The 20,411-nt window shown below is 48.5% G+C and overlaps 1 protein-coding gene across 2 annotated transcripts in view; it reads right to left on the bottom strand.

Moving 5' to 3' along the window:
- The window catches only part of GANAB (glucosidase II alpha subunit), a 156,761-nt gene that overhangs the window by 65,402 nt on the left and 70,948 nt on the right, over positions 1-20,411 (bottom strand). The gene's annotated exons all lie outside the window — the stretch shown is intronic.

Here is a 20,411-nt window from a genome sequence, read left to right as displayed (position 1 = left end):
CAGTTGTCCACTCCCGGAATGAATACTGCTGACAGTGCTATCACATGATTTTCCGCCCAGCGAAGAATCCTTGCAGCTTCTGCCATTGCCCTCCTGCTTCTCGTGCCGCCCTGTCTGTTTACGTGGGCGACTGACGTGATGTTGTCCGATTGGATCAACACCGCCTGACCCTGAAGCAGAGGTTTTGCTTGACTTAGGGCATTGTAAATGGCCCTTAGTTCCAGAATGTTTATATGAAGAGACGTTTCCAAGCTTGACCACAGGCCCTGGAAATTCCTTCCCTGTGTGACTGCTCCCCAGCCTCTCAGGCTGGCATCCGTGGTTACCAGGATCCAATCCTGAATGCCAAATCTGCGGCCCTCTAGTAGATGAGCACTCTGCAGCCACCACAGGAGAGACACCCTTGTCCTTGGCGACAGGGTTATCCGCTGATGCATCTGCAGATGCGATCCGGACCATTTGTCCAGTAGATCCCACTGAAATGTTCTTGCATGGAATCTTCCGAATGGAATCGCTTCGTAAGAAGCCACCATATTCCCCAGGACCCTCGTGCACTGATGCACTGAGACCTGTCCTGGTTTTAGGAGGTTCCTGACTAGCTCGGATAACTCCCTGGCCTTCTCCTCCGGGAGAAACACCTTCTTCTGGACTGTGTCCAGAATCATTCCTAGGAACAGTAGACGTGTCGTTGGAATCAGCTGCGATTTTGGAATATTTAGAATCCACCCGTGCTGACGTAACACTACCTGAGATAGTGCTACTCCGACTTCTAACTGTTCCCTGTATCTTGCCCTTATCAGGAGATCGTCCAAGTAAGGGATAATTGAAATGCCTTTTCTTCGTAGAAGAATCATCATTTCGGCCATTACCTTGGTAAAGACCCGAGGTGCCGTGGACAATCCAAACGGCAGCGTCTGAAACTGATAATGACAGTTTAGTACTACAAACCTGAGGTACCCTTGGTGAGAAGGGTATATCGGGACGTGGAGATAAGCATCTTTGATGTCCAGAGACACCATATAGTCCCCTTCTTCCAGGTTCGCTATCACTGCTCTGAGTGACTCCATCTTGAATTTGAACCTTTTTATGTAAGTGTTCAAGGATTTCAGATTTAAAATTGGTCTCACGAGCCGTCCGGCTTCGGTACCACAAACAGCGTGGAATAATACCCCTTTCCTTGTTGCAGGAGGGGTACCTTGATTATCACCTGCTGGGAATACAGCTTGTGAATGGCTTCTAGAACTGCCTCCCTGTCGGAGGGAGACTTTGGTAAAGCAGACTTCAGGAAACGATGAGGGGGAAACGCCTCGAATTCCAGTTTGTACCCCTGCGATACTACCTGTAGAATCCAGGGATCCACTTGCGAGTGAGCCCACTGCGCGTTGAAATTTTTGAGACGGGCCCCCACCATATCCGAGTCTGCTTGTAAAGCCCCAGCGTCATGCTGAAGACTTGGCAGAAGCAGGGGAGGGCTTCTGCTCTTGGGAAGCGGCTGCATGGTGCAGTCTTTTTCCTCTTCCTCTGCCCCGGGGCAGAAAGGAGTGGCCTTTTGCTCGCTTGTACTTATGGGAACGAAAGGACTGAGATTGAAAAGACGGTGTCTTTTTCTGCTGATGTGGAGTGACCTGGGGTAAAAAGGTGGATTTTCCAGCCGTTGCCGTGGCCACCAGGTCCGATAGACCAGCCCCAAATAACTCCTCCCCTTTATACGGCAATACTTCCATGTGCCGTTTGGAATCCGCATCCCCTGACCACTGTCGCGTCCACAACGCTCTTCTGGCAGAGATGGACATAGCACTTACTCTTGATGCCAGGGTGCAAATATCCCTCTGTGCATCACGCATATATAATAATGCATCCTTTAAATGTTCTATAGTTAACAAAATATTGTCCCTATCCAGGGTATCAATATTCTCAGTCAGGGAATCCGACCATGCGACTCCAGCACTGCACATCCAGGCTGAGGCGATTGCTGGTCGCAGTATAACACCAGTATGTGTGTATATACTTTTTAGGATATTTTCCAGCCTTCTATCAGCTGGTTCTTTGAGGGTAGCCGTATCAGGAGACGGTAACGCTACTTGTTTAGATAAACGTGTGAGCGCCTTATCTACCCTAGGGGGTGTTTCCGAACGCGCCCTAACCTCTGGCGGGAAAGGATATAATGCTAATAATTTTTTAGAAATTAGCTGTTTTTTATCGGGAGAAACCCACGCTTTTTCACACACCTCATTTATTTCCTCTGACTCAGGAAAAAATATTGGTAGTTTTTTCTCACCCCACATAATACCCTTCTTTGTGGTACTTGTAGTGTCAGAAAGGTTCAATGCCTCTTTCATTGCCGTGATCATGTAACGTGTGGCCCTACTGGACATTACGTTTGTCTCGTCACCGTCGACACTAGACTCAGTATCTGTGTCAGGGTCTGTGTCGACCCACTGAGGTAACGGGCGTTTTAGCGCCCCTGACGGTGTCTGAGACGCCTGGACAGGCACTAACTGATTTGCCGGCTGTCTCATGTCGTCAACAGTTTTTTGCAAATTGCTGACATTATCACTTAATTGTTTAAATACAATCATCCAGTCAGGTGTCGACTCCCTAGGGGGTGACATCACCAACGCAGGCAACTGCTCCGCCTCCACATAATTTTCCTCCTCATACATGTCGACACACGCGTACCGACACACAGCACACACACACCGGGAATGCTCTGATAGAGGACAGGACCCCACTTAGCCCTTTGGAGAGACAGAGGGAGAGTCTGCCAGCACACACCCAGCGCTATATATATATACAGGGATAACCTTATATAAGTGTTATTCCCTTATAGCTGCTGTTAATTATTGTTATTTGCTGCCAACAATGCCCCCCCTTCTCTTTTTTACCCAGATTCTGAAGCAGGACTGCAGGGGAGAGTCAGGGAGCCGTCCTTCCAGCGGAGCTGTGAGGGAAAATGGCGCTTGTGTGCTGAGGAGATAGGCTCCGCCCCTTCACGACGTCCTTATCTCCCGCTTTTTTGTGTAAAATGGCAGGGGATTAAAATACATCCATATAGCCCAGGAGCTATATGTGATGTATTCTGTTTTGCCACCTAAGGTATTCTGTTATATTGCGTCTCAGGGCGCTCCCCCCCCCAGCGCCCTGCACCCTCAGTGACCGGAGTGTGAAGTGTGCTGAGAGCAATGGCGCACAGCTGCGGTGCTGTGCGCTACCTTAGTCTGAAGACAGGATGTCTTCTGCCGCCGATTTCACCGGACCTCTTCGTCTCTTCTGGCTCTGTAAGGGGGACGGCGGCGCGGCTCCGGTGACCCATCCAGGCTGAACCTGTGATCGTCCCTCTGGAGCTAGTGTCCAGTAGCCTAAGAAACCCGATCCACTCTGCACTCAGGTGAGTCCGTTTCTTCTCCCCTTAGTCCCACGATGCAGTGAGCCTGTTGCCAGCAGGACTCACTGAAAATAAAAAAACCTAACTAAACTTTTATTCTAAGCAGCTCAGGAGAGCCACCTAGATTGCACCCTTCTCGGCCGGGCACAAAAATCTAACTGAGGCTTGGAGGAGGGTCATAGGGGGAGGAGCCAGTGCACACCACCTGATCCTTAAGCTTTTATTTTGTGCCCTGTCTCCTGCGGAGCCGCTATATCCCCATGGTCCTTACGGAGTCCCAGCATCCACTAGGACGTCAGAGAAAAGGAGATTTATGGTAGACTTGCCATGCTTAAATCTTTCTGCATGGTACACTGGTTCCACAAGGAAACACCAGGGTGTAGAGATGGAGATCTTGATCCAGGCACCAACAGGCTAAAGCTTTAGACTGACCCAGGATGCATTGGGGCCTCCTCTATAACCCGACTCCAGGCAGTTTGAGCTCAGTTTTGCTAACCAATCCAATGCAGGAGCAGGTAAAAGAGAAGGTAGATATTAGTCACATAGAACCATGTTCTCACCACAGGAGAAGGGACTAGCGGCTAATGCCATACAAACCCTAGAAGCTAGGTGCAACAGGGTGGGCGCCCTGTGGAACCAATGTACCTCGCAGTAAGATTTAACCATAGTAAGTCTACCATAAAACCCCTTTTCTGCAGCGGGGTACACTAGTTTCCACAGGAAATCATCGGGGAAGTCCTAAAGCAGTTCCACATGGGAGGGGACGCATCGTAACGGGTATGAGAACCCGGCCTCCAAAGGAAGCACCCTGGGAGGCGGAAGTATCGAAGGCAAAGAACGTGTTCACGGAGGACCACGTAGCCGCCTTGCACAATTGTTCAGCAGACGCGCCTCGGCGGGCCGCCCAAGAAGGTCCAACAGACCGAGTAGAATGGGCTTTGATAGCAGCAGGAGATGGAAGTCCAGCCTGTGCAATCACTATTCTAATGCACCTGACCAAAGTTTGCTTATTTGCAGGCCAGACACTTTGTGGAAACCAAAAAGTACAAAAAGGGTATCTGACCTCCTGATAGGCAGTCCTCTCCACATATATACGGAGAGCCCATACCACATCCTAACACCGCTCTTTGAAGGACAAACCAGATGAGATGAAGGCCGGAACTACAATCTCTTGGTTAAGGTGAGAAGACACCACCTTAGGCAAATAACCAGGGCGAGTTCGAAGAACTGCCCGGTCCCGGAAGGGTGGGCGACAGGACAAAGCACCTGGGTCTGACACCCTCCTAGCAAAGGCAATAGTCAGTAAGAACAAGACCTTGACCGTGAGCCATTTAAGGTCCACTGACTCAAGAGGTTCAAATGGAGCCTCTTGCAGTGCATTCAGGACAACAGACAGATCCCATGGAGCCACAGGAGGGACGTAGGGAGGCCGAATCCGTAAAACAGAGTGAAAGTATGAATGTCAGGAATAGACGCAATTTTTCTCTGAAACCATTCTGACAAGGCAGATACATGAACCTTTAGGGAGGCCAGACAAAGGCCTAAGTCCAGGACTTGTTGCAGAAAAGCCAGAAGTCTGGCAGTACTGAAATTGTATGCATCGTAATTCTTAGCAGCACACCAGGTGAAGTAAGAATTCCAGACCCTATAAAAAAATCTGTGCAGATGCCGGTTTGTGGGCCTTCAGCATAGTTAGGATAACCGCCTCGGAGAATCCTTTGGCCCTCAGGAGTGATGCTTCAAGAGCCACGCTGTCAAAGCCAGTCTGGCCAGAGGGGCGTGGCTTGGATCGGCATGGAGTAGCTGCTTGCAGTATAAGCTCTCCACAACTATCCTGCTGAAATATCCTTCTACCCTAACCTGTGACTCCTGGGACTTGCCTGCTGGTGGCTGAATATGAGCTGACCCTGCTGCTGCCAACACTGACCCTGTGTGCGGCGTAGTGCTGTGGCTGTGGCCTCTCCAGCGTTCCGGACCGGCTCCCTGTCTCTCAGCCCACCATTGCTGCAGCTTCCGGGACGTAGCGTGGCAACGCGTTCAGGGACGGCAGCTGACTGATCCTGGAGGGCGCGCTTTTGGAGACCCTGACATGCGGGCGAAGTGGCGGCGGTGCCTGTCTGAGTGACGGAGGTAGGACGGGTGGCTGATCGCGGCGGGAAAAGCCAGCGAAACCGCCGTCTCCCTTCCTCTGCTCCAGCTATCCTCCCTCCCTGTGGTGCTGTGCAGCGGAGCACGCTGCGGCTGGGGCTGCCTCTCTCTCTCCCTCCTGGGCTTAATTATTATATACAGGGGTGTGCAGTGCCTACAGTTTCTTCCCCCCCCCCCCCCCCCCAAAGTGCTCTGTGCATGACTGGCAGACTACAATCCTAATATTGGTGCAATTGTGCTCCTAAGTCTAATCTGTGCTTTATCACTCAGGCTCCCACTCCATTGTCCACTGTGCAATCTAACCTGTGCCCACGAGACTGATCTGATATTTTATTGTTTATCCTTTCTGACCCAGCCCGAACTGCTCTGGCCCTTGTGCCGACCCTGTACTATTTGGGGGCTTTTTTGCTGTAATAACCTTGGGGTTTGACTCCGTGTCCAGTGCTAAAATGGTGAGAGGGGGTCAAAGTTCGAAATTGGAGAAATTTGCCAGGCCGCAGCAGGCATCTCATTCTACGAGACAGGGAGATACTAACCCATCCTCTCCTGCGGCTGAGGTCGATGCCTCTGACCCCACCGAGCAAGTACATTCTACCTAGCAAATACTGCAGGCAATTTCTGCATCTGAGCAGAGGGTCACTGATAGGATCGGGCAAGTACAGGTGGATGTCTCTCTACTTAGACAAGATCTCCAGAAAATCCAGGAGTGGATGAAACTGAATATCGGATATCAGCTCTGGAAGATGCTGCGGCACCCCTACAGACGAAAGTGGATGAACTGTCTACCCAGATGGTTTCTATGCAAGCCAAAATGTCGGCTATAGAGGGGAGATTGCAGCGCAACAACGTTCTGTTTGTTGGGCTCCCTGAGAGAGCAGAAGGCACCGCCCCAAAGTCATTTCTTGAAGATTGGCTTGTTAAATTATTTGGTAAGGAAGCATTTACCTCTCAATTCGCGGTGGAGCGAGCACACAGACTCCCGCCTAGACCACCACAACCAGGGGCCCCGGCTAGGACTTTTATTGCACGCTTCCTACACTTTAAAGACCGTGATGCCATACTTCGTCTGGCCCGTACGCAGGGCCCTATCCAATTTGATGGACATAATATATTCGTCTTTCCTGATTTTGCCCTGGAGGTGCAAAAGAGTCGGTCACAATTTCTGCGTGTCAAACGTCAACTCCGGGACCGTAATATTCAGTATTCTATGCTGTTTCCAGCCAGGTTGCGGGTGGTGTTTAACAACACTACTCACTTTTTTCCTCTCCTCAAGACGCTGGTGCTTGGCTGGAACGATAGCCACGTCATCCTCGTCGATATGTTATTGTGCAGCTACAGCTGCTGGTTTATTCCTTTTTTTTTTTTTTTTACTGCCGTTTATGCCTGCAATATAGTATATTCCTGTTATTTAGATAATACTGTGGGGGTATATGTGCAATAATCTACTGTGGCAATGCTTGGCAGCCTACCGTTGTGTTTGTTTCTGTATTGGAATTCGTCACCTGATATGTTTACTCAGGGTTAGGGTACTATTTTTCTCTGTAATTTGTGGAGAGTCCTTGCTGAAAATAGTGTAGGGGCTTTTCTTTGGTTTTTAGTTAGGCCCCTATCCCTTAGTTTAGTAGTTCGGTGGAAGTTATGGGATACAGGTATACCTTAGGTTCGCAAGGTCATACAGGGTGGGGTTAGTTTTTTTTTTTTTCAAGCCATCTCTCGTTTGTGTGTGTGTTCTGCTATGTTCCTGGAACTGTATTCATAAAGATTCGACACGCACACAAAAACCTTTTGAACTCACTTTGTCTGTTTGTTGATGGCATTTGTTACAGTTAGTATTACTGCTTGTGTTTGTTTTTTGTAATGTTTGTTTTATTTTAAGCAAAAATCAATTTAAAAAATACTTGATTTAAAAAAAAGCCAGTCTGGCCAAGTCCGGGTAGACACAAGGGCCCTGGTGTCGAGGAAGCAGAAGAGGACGCCCTATCGATAGACCCTGCAGGTCTGAGAACAAATGTCTTCCGAAGTACCCTGGGCAGGAGTGACACTGGAGTGAACACGTAAAAGGCAGCCGAAAGTTCCATGGAATTGCCAGTGTATCCACGAACGCCGCTTGAGGATCCCTGGTTCTCGATCCGAATACCGGAACTTTGTGATTGTGTCGAGACGCCATCAGGTCTATATCTGGTAGGCCCTACTTGTCCACTAGGAGTTGAAAGATTTTGGGATGAAGACTCCACTCTCCGGCATGCATGTCCTGACGACGACTGAGGAAATCCGCTTCCCAGTTGAGGACTCCCGGAATACACACTGCCGATATTGCTGGCAGATGGCGTTCCATCCAACGAAGGATTTTTGATACTTCCATCATTGCCATGCGGCTTCGAGTGCCTCCTTGATGGTTTATGTATGCCACCGTGGTGGCGTTGCCCGACCGTACTTGAACAGGCCTGTTCTGTAACAGAGGCAGGGCGAGAGACAGTGCGAGGAAATGCCCGCAATTCCAGAATGTTTATCGGAAGGAGTGATTCCTCTTTGGTCCACCAACCCTGGAAAGAGTGTTGCTCCAACACCTCGTCCCAACCCCTCAGACTGGCATCCGTAGTTAGTAGGACCCAGTTGGGGATCCAGAAGGGACTGTCCCTGCTTAACTGCTGGTCATGTAGCCACCAGGTCAGTGACAGACGAACCTCCGGAGTCAAGGAGATCAGCGAGACCTGATCCGATGAGGTAGGCCATCTCACTTGGGAAGGATTAACCTCTGCAGAGCGCGGGAATGAAATTGAGCATACTCTACCATGTCGAAAGCTGACACCATGAGGCCTAGAACTTGCATCGCCGAGTGTATCGACACACTTGGGCGAGAGAGGAAGTATCTGATCCTGTCCTGAAGTTTCAGGACCTTCTTTGGAGACAGCCAAAGAAATAGCCGTTGACTGTGTGTCCAGTAGTACCCCCAGGTGCACAATGTTCCAAGCAGGGACCAGTGAGGACTTCTTCCAGTTGATGAGCCACCCTTGGGCTTGTAGGAAGTTTATCGTAAGTTGTAGATGACTGAGGACATCATGGGAGTTTGCCAGAATCAGCAAGTCGCCCAGATACAGCAGGATCCTGACTCCCTGGCAACGGAGATGAGCTGTCATCACAGCCATAACCTCCATCCAAGGGGCCATGGCCAGTCCAAACGGCAGAGCCTGGAATTGATAGTGAAGGTTGCAAACAGCAAACCGCAGATATTGCTGATGTGATATGGCAATAGGTATACGCAGGTAAGCATCTTGTATACCCAGGGATATCATATAATCTCCGGGTTCCATGGCCAGTACAAATGAGCCAGTGTTTCCATATGGAACTTGGACACTCTCACAAACTTGTTCAGTGATTTGAGGTCGAGTATAGGCCGGAAAGACCCATTGGGTTTCGGGACTAGAAACAGGGTTGAGTAGTATCCTCTGCCTTTCTGGGACAGAGGTACCAGCACCACCACTCCTGTATCCAGGAGGGAACGCACAACCAGTTGTAGAGCTTGCGCCTTCAACAGATCCGTAGGGATAACCGCTGTGCAGAACTGGCGAGGGGGACGTCTCTTGAAAGAGACTGCGTACCCATGAGAGAACTTCTCGCACCCATGCGTCTGACGTGGTCTTCAACCAGACCTGGGTGAATCACAGTAATCTGCCTCCCACCCTGGGGTCCCCCAGGGGGAGGCCCGCCCGTCATGCAGCAGGCTTGTCGTGTTTAGAAGCAGGCTGACGGGCAGCCCAGGATTTTTTTAACTTGGGCTTAGTGGTTTTGAGAGCACAAGATAGTCTCTGGTATGCCTGACCTTTTGCTTTCCCTTGAGGTCAAAAGTAGCGAAAAGTGGTACCCTTTGCCTTCTATGCAGAAGGATTAGTATTTGGGAGAAAAGCAGTCTTAGCAGCTGCTAAGTCAGTCACAATTTTATTGAGATCTTCCCCAAATAGGATGTCCCGCTTAAAGGGGAGTACCTCCAAGGTCTTTTTGGAGTCTAGGTCCATCTTCCATGACCTCAACCACAGAATATGGTGAGCCAGGATAGACGTAGTTGATGCCTTGGCCGCCAACGCACCTGCCTCAGAGGACGCCTTCTGTAATGTAATAGGCGGCGGTGGCAATACGAGACAGGTATTGTCTGGCAGTGTCAAATATATCCTGAGGCAGCTCTTCCTCGAATACCTGAACCCATGTTTCAATTCCTTTTGCAGCCCAGGAGTCTGCTATAGTGGGTATATGTACAGCACCTGTAAGGGAGTAAACGGACTTCAGGCATCCCTCTACACGCTTAGCTGTCGGTTCCTTCAGTGAGGCGACAGTGAGGTGAAAGTAGATGACACCACGAGACGGGTGACATGGGAATCCACTGGCGGTGAATTTTCCCACGGATAACGAGCGAACATCCTTTTAGACAGGGAGAATTTCTTTCCTGGAGAATACCAGGGTTCTTGACTTATGTCCACTAAATGGTCAGAATGCGATAATAATGTTTTAGTTACCTCCTGACGTTTACACTTATAAGGTTTCTTAGACACCGTAGTGGAATACTCATCATCAGTGATCTTTAGGATCTGCTTAATTTGTCTACCCAGTTGCAGCAATTGAATCAATCCTAGTCCCTTAGAGTACAGAATACAGTGACAGGTAAAACTACCCCAAGTCACTCTCGTGTCACGGGGTTATCTAAGCGGGCTTCTTCCTCCTCACAATCCACTAATCTCTCAGAAGATTCCTCTGATGACGATGGGGAGTATACTGCCCCGTCAGACACTGACACAGTTGCGTTTGACAAGGAATCTACTACTCAGGTTGATGTCCCTGACTTAGTGGTTGCAATAGCTCTAGGTACTCCCTCACCTTTTGCAAGGTGCGAGCTCAAGAGGGAGTATCTTCACAAATTAGGTTGAAGGCTTTTGACTGACAAACCCCAACAGTTAAAAGCCTTCAACCTAGTTTGTGAAGATACTCCCTCTAGAGCTATTACTGTATAGCAAACGCACTGGTTGTATTCTATTGGCATTATTTTAGACACATTTTTTGTAAATACTGCATGATTAACTGTGTGTGAAATCCATTTGTTCAAATGTATGTTATTAAAATAATTTTTTACTAATTGGCCTTGGGCCTCTTGTTTGGGTGACTATTTGGTGAGGGGTGTCTGTTACAGGTTCCCAGATATAAATATTCTCCAGTATACAATCTATTCCTACGGAAATAACACTGGAAGAACCATCGTAAATACGCTTTATCTAGCGCACTTGGGAAATTGTTTTTTAATCTATACATCGGATGTATATATCAGAATACTCGTACAATATATTCTGGCACAGGTACACTTGTTCTTAACTAACGTGGTCTTAAAATCGACATGTAGAATACATAAGTGTGTGTAAAATCATGGCACTGATATACAGGCGGATTTAGAGAGACCCTGCCCTGCACTTCCGGAGACCAGTCGCAGCTATTCTTAGGAGATGGTGCCCAGCGTCTCAGTCAGGGAGTGAGGGAGTGTATGAGGTAGCTCCAGGGCGGGAACACCAGCAGTAGATGGCGCCTGGAGCTGGGGGAGGGGATACAGGTCAAGCGCCTTTTCCCCTATGCTGGACTTCACCACCTGGTACTATGGAGTCTTAGTAAAGTGGGCATTAGTACACCCGACCTGTACTCCTATGCCTCGGCGGATATAGTAGGGTCCCTGCTCGGTTACAGTGTCCACGCCAGCGTCGCAGTCCGTCTCCTTAGACTGCAATCGGAACGAGATTTAATGGCGAGTCCCGTCTGGGGGACCCTCTTACCTCCTCCTTTCAGTAGCAGCCACGCGAATCAGGAGAGCGTTGCGACCGTGTGCCCAATGCCAGAGCGTCCCCGCCGCAAGTACCCGGGAACAGAACCAGCGGGAGTATGCGATGCTGCTGGGGAGGTGACGGAGCTGCAGCACAGAAAGTAACCCTAACATGCTGCAGCCCTTCAAGTCTTCTAAAAGCTTTTTCAGGGCTGCCCAGTGCAGCCCCCCTGTTAAGTGACCTGCTCTGCAGGGCACCAACTCGAAACAGAGCTCACAGTGCCTGGAGGCGGGGTTATAGAGGAGGCCCCAATGCATACTGGGACAGTCTAAAGCTTTAGCATGTTGATGCCTGGATCAAGATCCATCTCTACACCCCAATGTCTGCCTGCTGAAGGAAATGCAAGCCCTCAGAAGGAAAATCAGGTGGAGCAGCATAAAGGTGTTCATAGTAATTCTGGAACATCTGTGAGATCTCCTCAGGATCAGTGACAGGGGACCCCGAAAGAATGTTACGTTGCAGAATACGAGATGGAGTTGTGTGAGATCAAATTAAGTTTGCCAGTAACCTCCCAAATTTATTGCAACCATGAAAATATTTATTGCGTTGGACATTATGGGTGAATTGGGCTTTCTCCGTGCACAAGGTGTCATATAGTTGCTTAGCAGCCAAATACATTTGTCTATTTTGAACAGACTCATGTAAAAGTAGATAAGCATCCTCCAACCGTGTGCTATAGTCTGAGATAGAAGCATTCAATTTCTTTTGTTTCCTGGCCACACATTATTTGGCCTCTTACCACAGGCTTAGCTGCCTCCCAAAACAAGTTGATATCTTCAACATGTTCTTTTTTATCCTCAATATAAGTAAGAACTGCCCTCTCTAAATGGGTACGAAAGACAGTGGATTTAGCCAAATAAGAGGGGAATTATAAGATGTCAATATCGGGTCCTTTAAGGATAAGGTGAACTATATTTGTGCATGGTCAGATAAGGCTATAAGATTAATACCTGAATCCAACACTATGATATATGGACCTAGATATTAGCCAGTAATCTATTCTTGAAGAGGTGTGATGGGAGTGTGAATAAAAAGAATATTCGCGAGTAGTGATGAGCGGATTCGGTTTTATTCGGTTTTACTTGGTTCTCAAAACGGCATCTTATTGGCTCACGGATGTCACGTGTTTTGGATAGCCAATAAGATTCTGTTTTGAGAACAGAGTAAAACCGAATCTGCTCATCACTATTCGCGAGACAACGGATGTTGGCACCTCCAGGGGTCACATAGTTGCAGACAGTCAGTTAGGATTGACACAGGGGAAGTAAATGCCTCCTCACTATTTTGAACACCCCGCGAAGACCTATCTAACCCTCTGGATTGAACACAGTTAAGATCTCCACCTAGTATTAGTTCACCCTCCACCTAAGATAGTAGTTTCTATACAATTGTAAAAAAAAAAAAAAAAAAAAAATTGTGTTGACCCGTAGGGGCATACACCGCGTCTCAAGTATACATAGAACCGGACAATGAGATAAAATGGCCCTCCGGATCCTGCCACACATCCTTTATAACATATGGGAGATTTTTGTGGAATAGAATCAGAACACCTCTATGTTTTGCAGTAAAAGAAGCTGCCGTAAATTCTCCTACCCATAAGTCTCTAAGTATATTAGCATCTTTGATATCCCAATGTGTTTCCTGTAAAAATGAGATATCTGGTTTAAGATGCTTCAGGTGATTTAAGATCTTACGACCTCTTAATCGGGGGGGGGGTTCAGTCTCTCATCGTTCCAAGAGACAAATTTCACAGTAGAAGTCATATCTACCCAATACCTCTCCTAGGCCAGGTCACTATTGAGAACGTCAACAGTAAAGGTTTCCAACCCATCCCAGCGAGCGGGTTATGAAACAATAGAAGAAGCCTAAGAAAGTGTATCATGCCTGTATACAAAACAGTTTTCCTAAAAACAATAGAAGGAATAACATAAAAAGATAGTTTAAACATTATCTCAACCCAGTAGAGCAGTTCCATGAACTGCCTCAGAGCAAATAAAATTATTCGGTGCTACACGGAGGAAGCACAAAGACTTTTCTTCCGGGGGCGGGATATAGGGGACAGGGAGGCAATGTCTGCTTGGTACTTAAAAGTAATCCTTTTGGTGCCTGCCTAGCTCCCAGCCAGTCTATACCCAGCGTAGCGTCTCCTGTGCCCCCTAGTGAACGACTAAGAAATATGGGTTGGTATTGTCAAAGTCGAAAAAATAAGAATTTACTTACCGATAATTCTATTTCTCGTAGTCCGTAGTGGATGCTGGGGACTCCGTCAGGACCATGGGGAATAGCGGCTCCGCAGGAGACAGGGCACAAAATTAAAAGTTTGACCACTAGGTGGTGTGCACTGGCTCCTCCCCCTATGACCCTCCTCCAAGCCTCAGTTAGGATACTGTGCCCGGACGAGCGTACACAATAAGGAAGGATTTTGAATCCCGGGTAAGACTCATACCAGCCACACCAATCACACTGTACAACTTGAGATCTGAACCCAGTTAACAGCATGATAACAGAGGAGCCTCTGAAAAGATGGCTTCCAACAATAATAACCCGATTTTTGTAACAATAACTATGTACAAGTATTGCAGACAATCCGCACTTGGGATGGGCGCCCAGCATCCACTACGGACTACGAGAAATAGAATTATCGGTAAGTAAATTCTTATTTTCTCTGACGTCCTAAGTGGATGCTAGGACCATGGGGATTATACCAAAGCTCCCAAACGGGCGGGAGAGTGCGGATGACTCTGCAGCACCGAATGAGAGAACTCCAGGTCCTCCTTAGCCAGGGTATCAAATTTGTAGAATTTTACAAACGTGTTCTTCCCTGACCACTTAGCTGCTCGGCAGTGTTGTAATGCCGAGACCCCTCGGGCAGCCGCCCAAGGTGAGCCCACCTTCCTTGTGGAGTGGGCATTTACAGATTTTGGCTGTGGCAGGCCTGCCACAGAATGCGCAAGTTGAATTGTGCTACAAATCCAACGAGCAATCATCTGCTTAGACGCAGGAACACCCAGCTTGTTGGGTGCATACAGTATAAACAGCGAGTCAGCCTTTCTGACTCCAGCCGTCCTTTAAATATATATATATATATATATATATTTTTAAGGCTCTGACAACGTCGAACAACTTGGAGTCCTCCAAGTCGCTAGAAGCCGCAGGCACCACAATAGGTTGGTTCAGGTGAAACGCTGATACCACCTTAGGGAGAAACTGAGGACGCGTCCGCAGTTCTGCCCTGTCCCAATGGAAAATCAGATATGGGCTTTTGTACGATAAAGCCGCCAATTCTTACACTCTCCTGGCCGAAGCCAGGGCCAGTAGCATGGTCACTTTCCATGTAAGATATTTCAAATCCACCGATTTGAGTGGCTCAAACCAATGGGATTTGAGAAATCCCAAAACTACATTGAGATCCCACGGTGCCACTGGAGGCACAACCGGGCTGTATATGTAGTACTCCTTTGACAAAAGCTTGGACTTCAGGAAGCCAATTCTTTCTGGAAGAAAATCGACAGGGCCGAAATTTGAACCTTAATGGACCCCAATTTGAGGCCCATAGACAATCCTGTTTGCAGGAAATGTAGGAATCGACCCAGTTGAAATTCCTCCGTCGGAGCCCTCTCCTTCAGGATCCGGCGTTCAACCGTCATGCCGTCAAACGCAGCCGCGGTAAGTCTAGAGGTAGAGTGCATGGATCCTCTGTGCGCATCTCTTGAAGTTCCGGGTACCAAGTCCTTCTTGGCCAATCCGGAGCCACGAGTATCGTTCTTACTCCCCTTCGCCTTATAATTCTCAGTACCTTGGGTATGAGAGGCAGAGGGGGGGAACACATACATTGACTGGTACACCCATGGTGTTACCAATGCGTCCCCAGCTATTGCCTGAGGGTCTCTTGACCCGGCGCAATACCTGTCCAGTTTTTTGTTGAGGCGGGACGCCATCATGTCCACCTTTGGTTTTTCCCAACGGTTCACAATCATGTGGAAGACTTCTGGGTGAAGTCCCCACTCTCCCGGGTGGTGATCGTGTCTGCTGAGGAAGTCTGCTTCCCAGTTGTCCACTCCCGGAATGAACACTGCTGACAGTGCTATCACATGATTTTCTGCCCAGCGAAAAATCCTTGCAGCTTCTGCCATTGCCCTCCTGCTTCTTGTGTCGCCCTGTCTGTTTACGTGGGCGACTGCCGTGGTGTTGTCCTACTGGATCAACACCGGCTGACCCTGAAGCAGAGGTCTTGCCAGGCTTAGAGCATTTTAATTGCCCTTAGCTCCAGTATATTTATGTGAAGTGAAGTCTCCAGGCTTGACCACACTCCCTGGAAATTTCTTCCCTGTGTGACTGCTCCCCAGCCTCTCAGGCTGGCATTCGTGGTCACCAGGACCCAGTCCTGAATGCCGAATCTGCGGCCCTCCAAAAAGGTAAGCACTCTGCAACCACCACAGAAGAGACCCCCTTGTCCTTGGAGACGGGGCTATCCGCTGATGCATCTGAAGATGCGATCCGGACGATTTGTCCAGCAGATCCCACTGAAAGGTTCTTGCGTGGAATCTGCCGAATGGAATCGCTTCGTAAGAAGCCATCATTTACCCAGGACTCTTGTGCATTGATGCACTGACACTTTTCTTGGTTTTAGGAGGTTCCTGACTAGCTCGGATAACTCCCTGGCTTTCTCCTCCGGGAGAAAAACCTTTTTCTGAACTGTGTCCAGAATCATCCCTAGGAACAGCAGACGTGTTGTCGGGATCAGCTGGGATTTTGGAATATTTAGAATCCACCCGTGCTGTTGTAGCACTACTTGGTATAGTGCTACTGCGACCTCTAACTGTTCTCTGGATCAGGAGAACGTTCAAGTAAGGGATAATTAATACGCCTTTCCTTTGAAGTAGAATCATCATTTCAGCCTTTACCTTGGTAAAGACCCGGGGTGCCGTGGACAATCCAAACGGCAACGTCTAAAACTGATAGCGACAGTTTTGTACCACGAACCTGAGGTACCCTTGGTGTGAAGGGCAAATTGGGACATGGAGGTAAGCATCCTTGATGTCCCAGGACACCATAAAGTCCCCTTCTTCCAGATTCGCTATCACTGCTCTGAGTGATTTCATCTTGAACTTGAACCTTTGTATGTAAGTGTTCAAAAGATTTTAGACTTAGAATAGGTCTCACCGAGCCGTCCGGCTTCGGTACCACAAACAGCGTGGAATAATACCCCGTTCCTTGTTGTAGTAGGGGTACCTTGACTATTACTTGCTGGGAATACAGCTTGTGAATAGCTTCCAACACCGTCTCCCTGTCGGAGGGAGATGTTGGTAAAGCAGACTTCAGGAATCTGTGAGGAAGAGACGTCTCGAATTCCAATCTGTACCCCTGTGATACTACCTGCAGGATCCAGGGGTCGACTTGCGAGTGAGCCCACTGCGCGCTGAAATTCTTGAGACGACCCCCCCACCGGACCTGAGTCCGCTTGTAGGGCCCCAGCGACATGCTGAGGACTTTCCAGAAGCGGGGGAAGGCTTCTGCTCCTGGGAAGGAGCTGCTTGCTGCAGTCTCTTACCCTTTTCTTTGCCTCGGGCAGATATGAATGGCCTTTTGCCCGCTTGTTCTTATGAGAACGAAAGGACTGAGGCTGAAAAGACGGTGTCTTTTTCTGTTGGGAGGTGACCTGAGGTAAAAAAGGTGGATTTTCCGGCTGTTGCCGTGGCCACCAAGTCCGATAGACCGACCCCAAATAATTCCTCCCCTTTATACGGCAAACTTCCATATGCCGCTTGGAATCCGCATCACCTGACCACTGTCGCGTCCATAAACTTCTTCTGGCAGAAATGGACAGCGCACTTACCCTTGATGCCAGAGTGCCAATATCCCTCTGTGCATCTCGCATATAAAGAAAATGCATCCTTTAAATGCTCTATAGTCAATAAAATATTGTCGCTATTCAGGGTATCAATATTTCCAGTCAGAGATTCCGACCAAACCCCCCCAGCACTGCACATCCATGCTGGGGCGATTGCTGGTCGCAGTATAACATCAGTATGTGTGTATATACTTTTTAGAGTATTTTCCAGCCTCCTATCAGCTGGATCTTTGAGGGCGGGCGTATCAGGAGACGGTAACGCCACTTGTTTTGATAAGCGTGTGAGCGCCTTATCTACCCTAGGGGGTGTTTCCCAGCGCGCCCTAACCTCTGGCGGGAAAGGGTATAATGCCAATAACTTCTTTGAAATTAGCAACTTCCTATCGGGGGTAACCCACGCTTCATCACACACTTCAATCAATTTATCTGATTCAGGAAAAACTACAGGTAGTTTTTTTCACACCCCACATAATACCCATTTTTGTGGTACTTGTAGTATCAGAAATATGTAATGCCTCCTTCATTGCCTTGATTATGTAACGTGTGGCCCTACTGGAAAATACGTTTGTTTCTTCACCGTCGACACTGGAGTCAGTGTCCGTGTCTGTGTCTATGTCGACCGACTGAGGTAATGGGCGTTTTAAAGCCCCTGACGGTGTTTGAGACGCCTGGACAGGTACTAATTGGTTTGCCGGCCGTCTCACATCGTCAACCGACCTTGTAGCGTGTTGACACTATCACGTAATTCCATAAATAAAGCCATCCATTCCGGTGTCGACTCCCTAGGGGGTGACATCCCATTACAGGCAATTGCTCCGCCTCCACTAACATCGTCCTCATACCTGTCGACACACACGTACCGACACACAGCACACACACAGGGAATGCTCTGATAGAAGACAGGACCCCACTAGCCCTTTGGGGAGACAGAGGGAGAGTTTGCCAGCACACACCAAGGCGCTATAATTATACAGGGACAACCTTATAGTAAGTGTTTTCCCTTATAGCAGCTTAATATATATTAATATCGCCAAAATATGCCCCCCCTCTCTGTTTTAACCCTGTTTCTGTAGTGCAGTGCAGGGGAGAGCCTGGGAGCCTTCCCACCAGCGGATCTGTGTGGGAAAAATGGCGCTGTGTGCAGAGGAGATAGGCCCCGCCCCCTTCACGGCGGGCTCTTCTCCCGGTTTTTTCTGTAATCCAGGCGGGGGTTAAATACATCCATATAGCCCAGGGGCTATATGTGATGTATTTTTAGCCAGTAAAGGTAATTACATTGCTGCCCAGGGCGCCCCCCCCCAGCGCCCTGCACCCTCAGTGACCGCGGTGTGAAGTGTGCTGAGAGCAATGGCGCACAGCTGCAGTGCTGTGCGCTACCTTAAGAAGACTGGGACGTCTTCAGCCGCCGATTTCTGGACCTTCAGCATCTGTAAGGGGGCCGGCGGCGCGGCTCCGGTGACCCATCCAGGCTGTACCTGTGATCGTCCCTCTGGAGCTAGTGTCCAGTAGCCTAAGAAGCCAATCCATCCTGCACGCAGGTGAGTTCACTTCTTCTCCCCTTAGTCCCGCGTTGCAGTGAGCCTGTTGCCAGCAGGACTCACTGAAAATAAAAAACCTAACAAACTTTTATTCTAAGCAGCTCTTTAGGAGAGCCACCTAGATTGCACCCTTCTCGGCCGGGCACAAAAACCTAACTGAGGCTTGGAGGAGGGTCATAGGGGGAGGAGCCAGTGCACACCACCTAGTGGTCAAACTTTTAATTTTGTGCCCTGTCTCCTGCGGAGCCGCTATTCCCCATGGTCCTGACGGAGTCCCCAGCATCCACTTAGGACGTCAGAGAAATATTGTTATTCTCATGCCTTGTACTAACCCCATGCGCTTGCCCGCTGCACGTGCACATTCTCTCCCGTGCGTGCGCATATTCGCAGTTGCGTGACGGCGCCTCCACGGACATGCGCTCAAGCGCGTGGTATGTGCATTTACGGTAGGGTTTGTGTGCGTCTGGCGGGCGACTCAATCGTCACATAGTTAATCCAAATTGTGCATTTTGTAGGTTATGGTCTCCTTAATAATATCAGTAAGTTTGTTTAGTGTAACTGGTTTATGGACAGAGAAATCCCTCTTTGCATGATACGAAGGGTCAGACAGGTTTTTGAGCAGTGGTGTTTAGTATGCAACGGTAGAGTATATTATTAGAAACATTCCGGTATTGGTTTGAGAGAAATCAATCGCTCCTGCGAATAGTTATGTCTATAAGAAGTTTATGGACATTTGCTATATTTGCAGTTCATTGTCCATGTGGTAGGAATCCTGAGATTCCCTCCCACCTGAGCAGTCTGGAATAGTCACAGCCCACCTGTTCAAACAAACCTATGACCTTTTGTTGTAATGTGAAGACAGATTCCGGTGTCCAATGAACAATGAGATATAGGTCCCTTTGTAGTGTACTGTATGCAGTGTACATAAGGAACAGCCAGTTTGGGCCAGCTTAGTCTACTCTCCACAAAAGGTTTTCATCACTGACTAACTATGGAGCTGGTGACCAGGACTGCGCAGCGATCATTCCCCAGTGTGTAAGTGTTTCTCTGTAACCAACTTGTTCTCTGTTTGTATTTGCCATACTCTCTCTCTCTGTTATTGTTACGCTGTTGTATATTGTATATGTGTAGTTATTATGTTTAGATATTGATGTTAGCCTGTAGTGTATAAAATGTTAACTGTATTTTCCTTTTTTACATAACTAAATCTTGTTAGTAAAGGTTTTGGAACCTTAGCAAGGTATTGTGTGTTTATTACATTGCTGAGAGTATTCAGAGCGTCTCAATCGCTCAAGAGGCTTTTATATAATAGAGGTTAATTAGCATTGCATTGTGTTCACATTACAAAACCAAGGTTTACAGTATAGGCTCAGCCTTTCATTGTGTTGCATACAAGGTTTACTGTGTGTCATCCTGTGAGCGTCTGCGCCGCTTGTGTTCCTCTTGTAGGGCACAGCGTCCGCTACGCTAGTAGCGTAGCATTACGGTACTCGGACCGCCTATAGCGTGCTCGATACCCAGCGTAAGCCGTGAGCAAACGTGTCGCTCGTGCGTCTCGACCACGGCCTAGCGTCTGCTACGCTAAGTGCGTACCCTTACGGTACCCCGTACGCCCATTGCGTACTGAGTCTCTTACC

Source organism: Pseudophryne corroboree, chromosome 11, assembly GCF_028390025.1.
Source record: "Pseudophryne corroboree isolate aPseCor3 chromosome 11, aPseCor3.hap2, whole genome shotgun sequence".
Classification (NCBI taxonomy): domain Eukaryota; kingdom Metazoa; phylum Chordata; class Amphibia; order Anura; family Myobatrachidae; genus Pseudophryne; species Pseudophryne corroboree.
The sequence above is the reverse complement of the archived record's forward strand: the minus strand, read 5'-3'. Positions and strand labels throughout refer to the sequence as shown.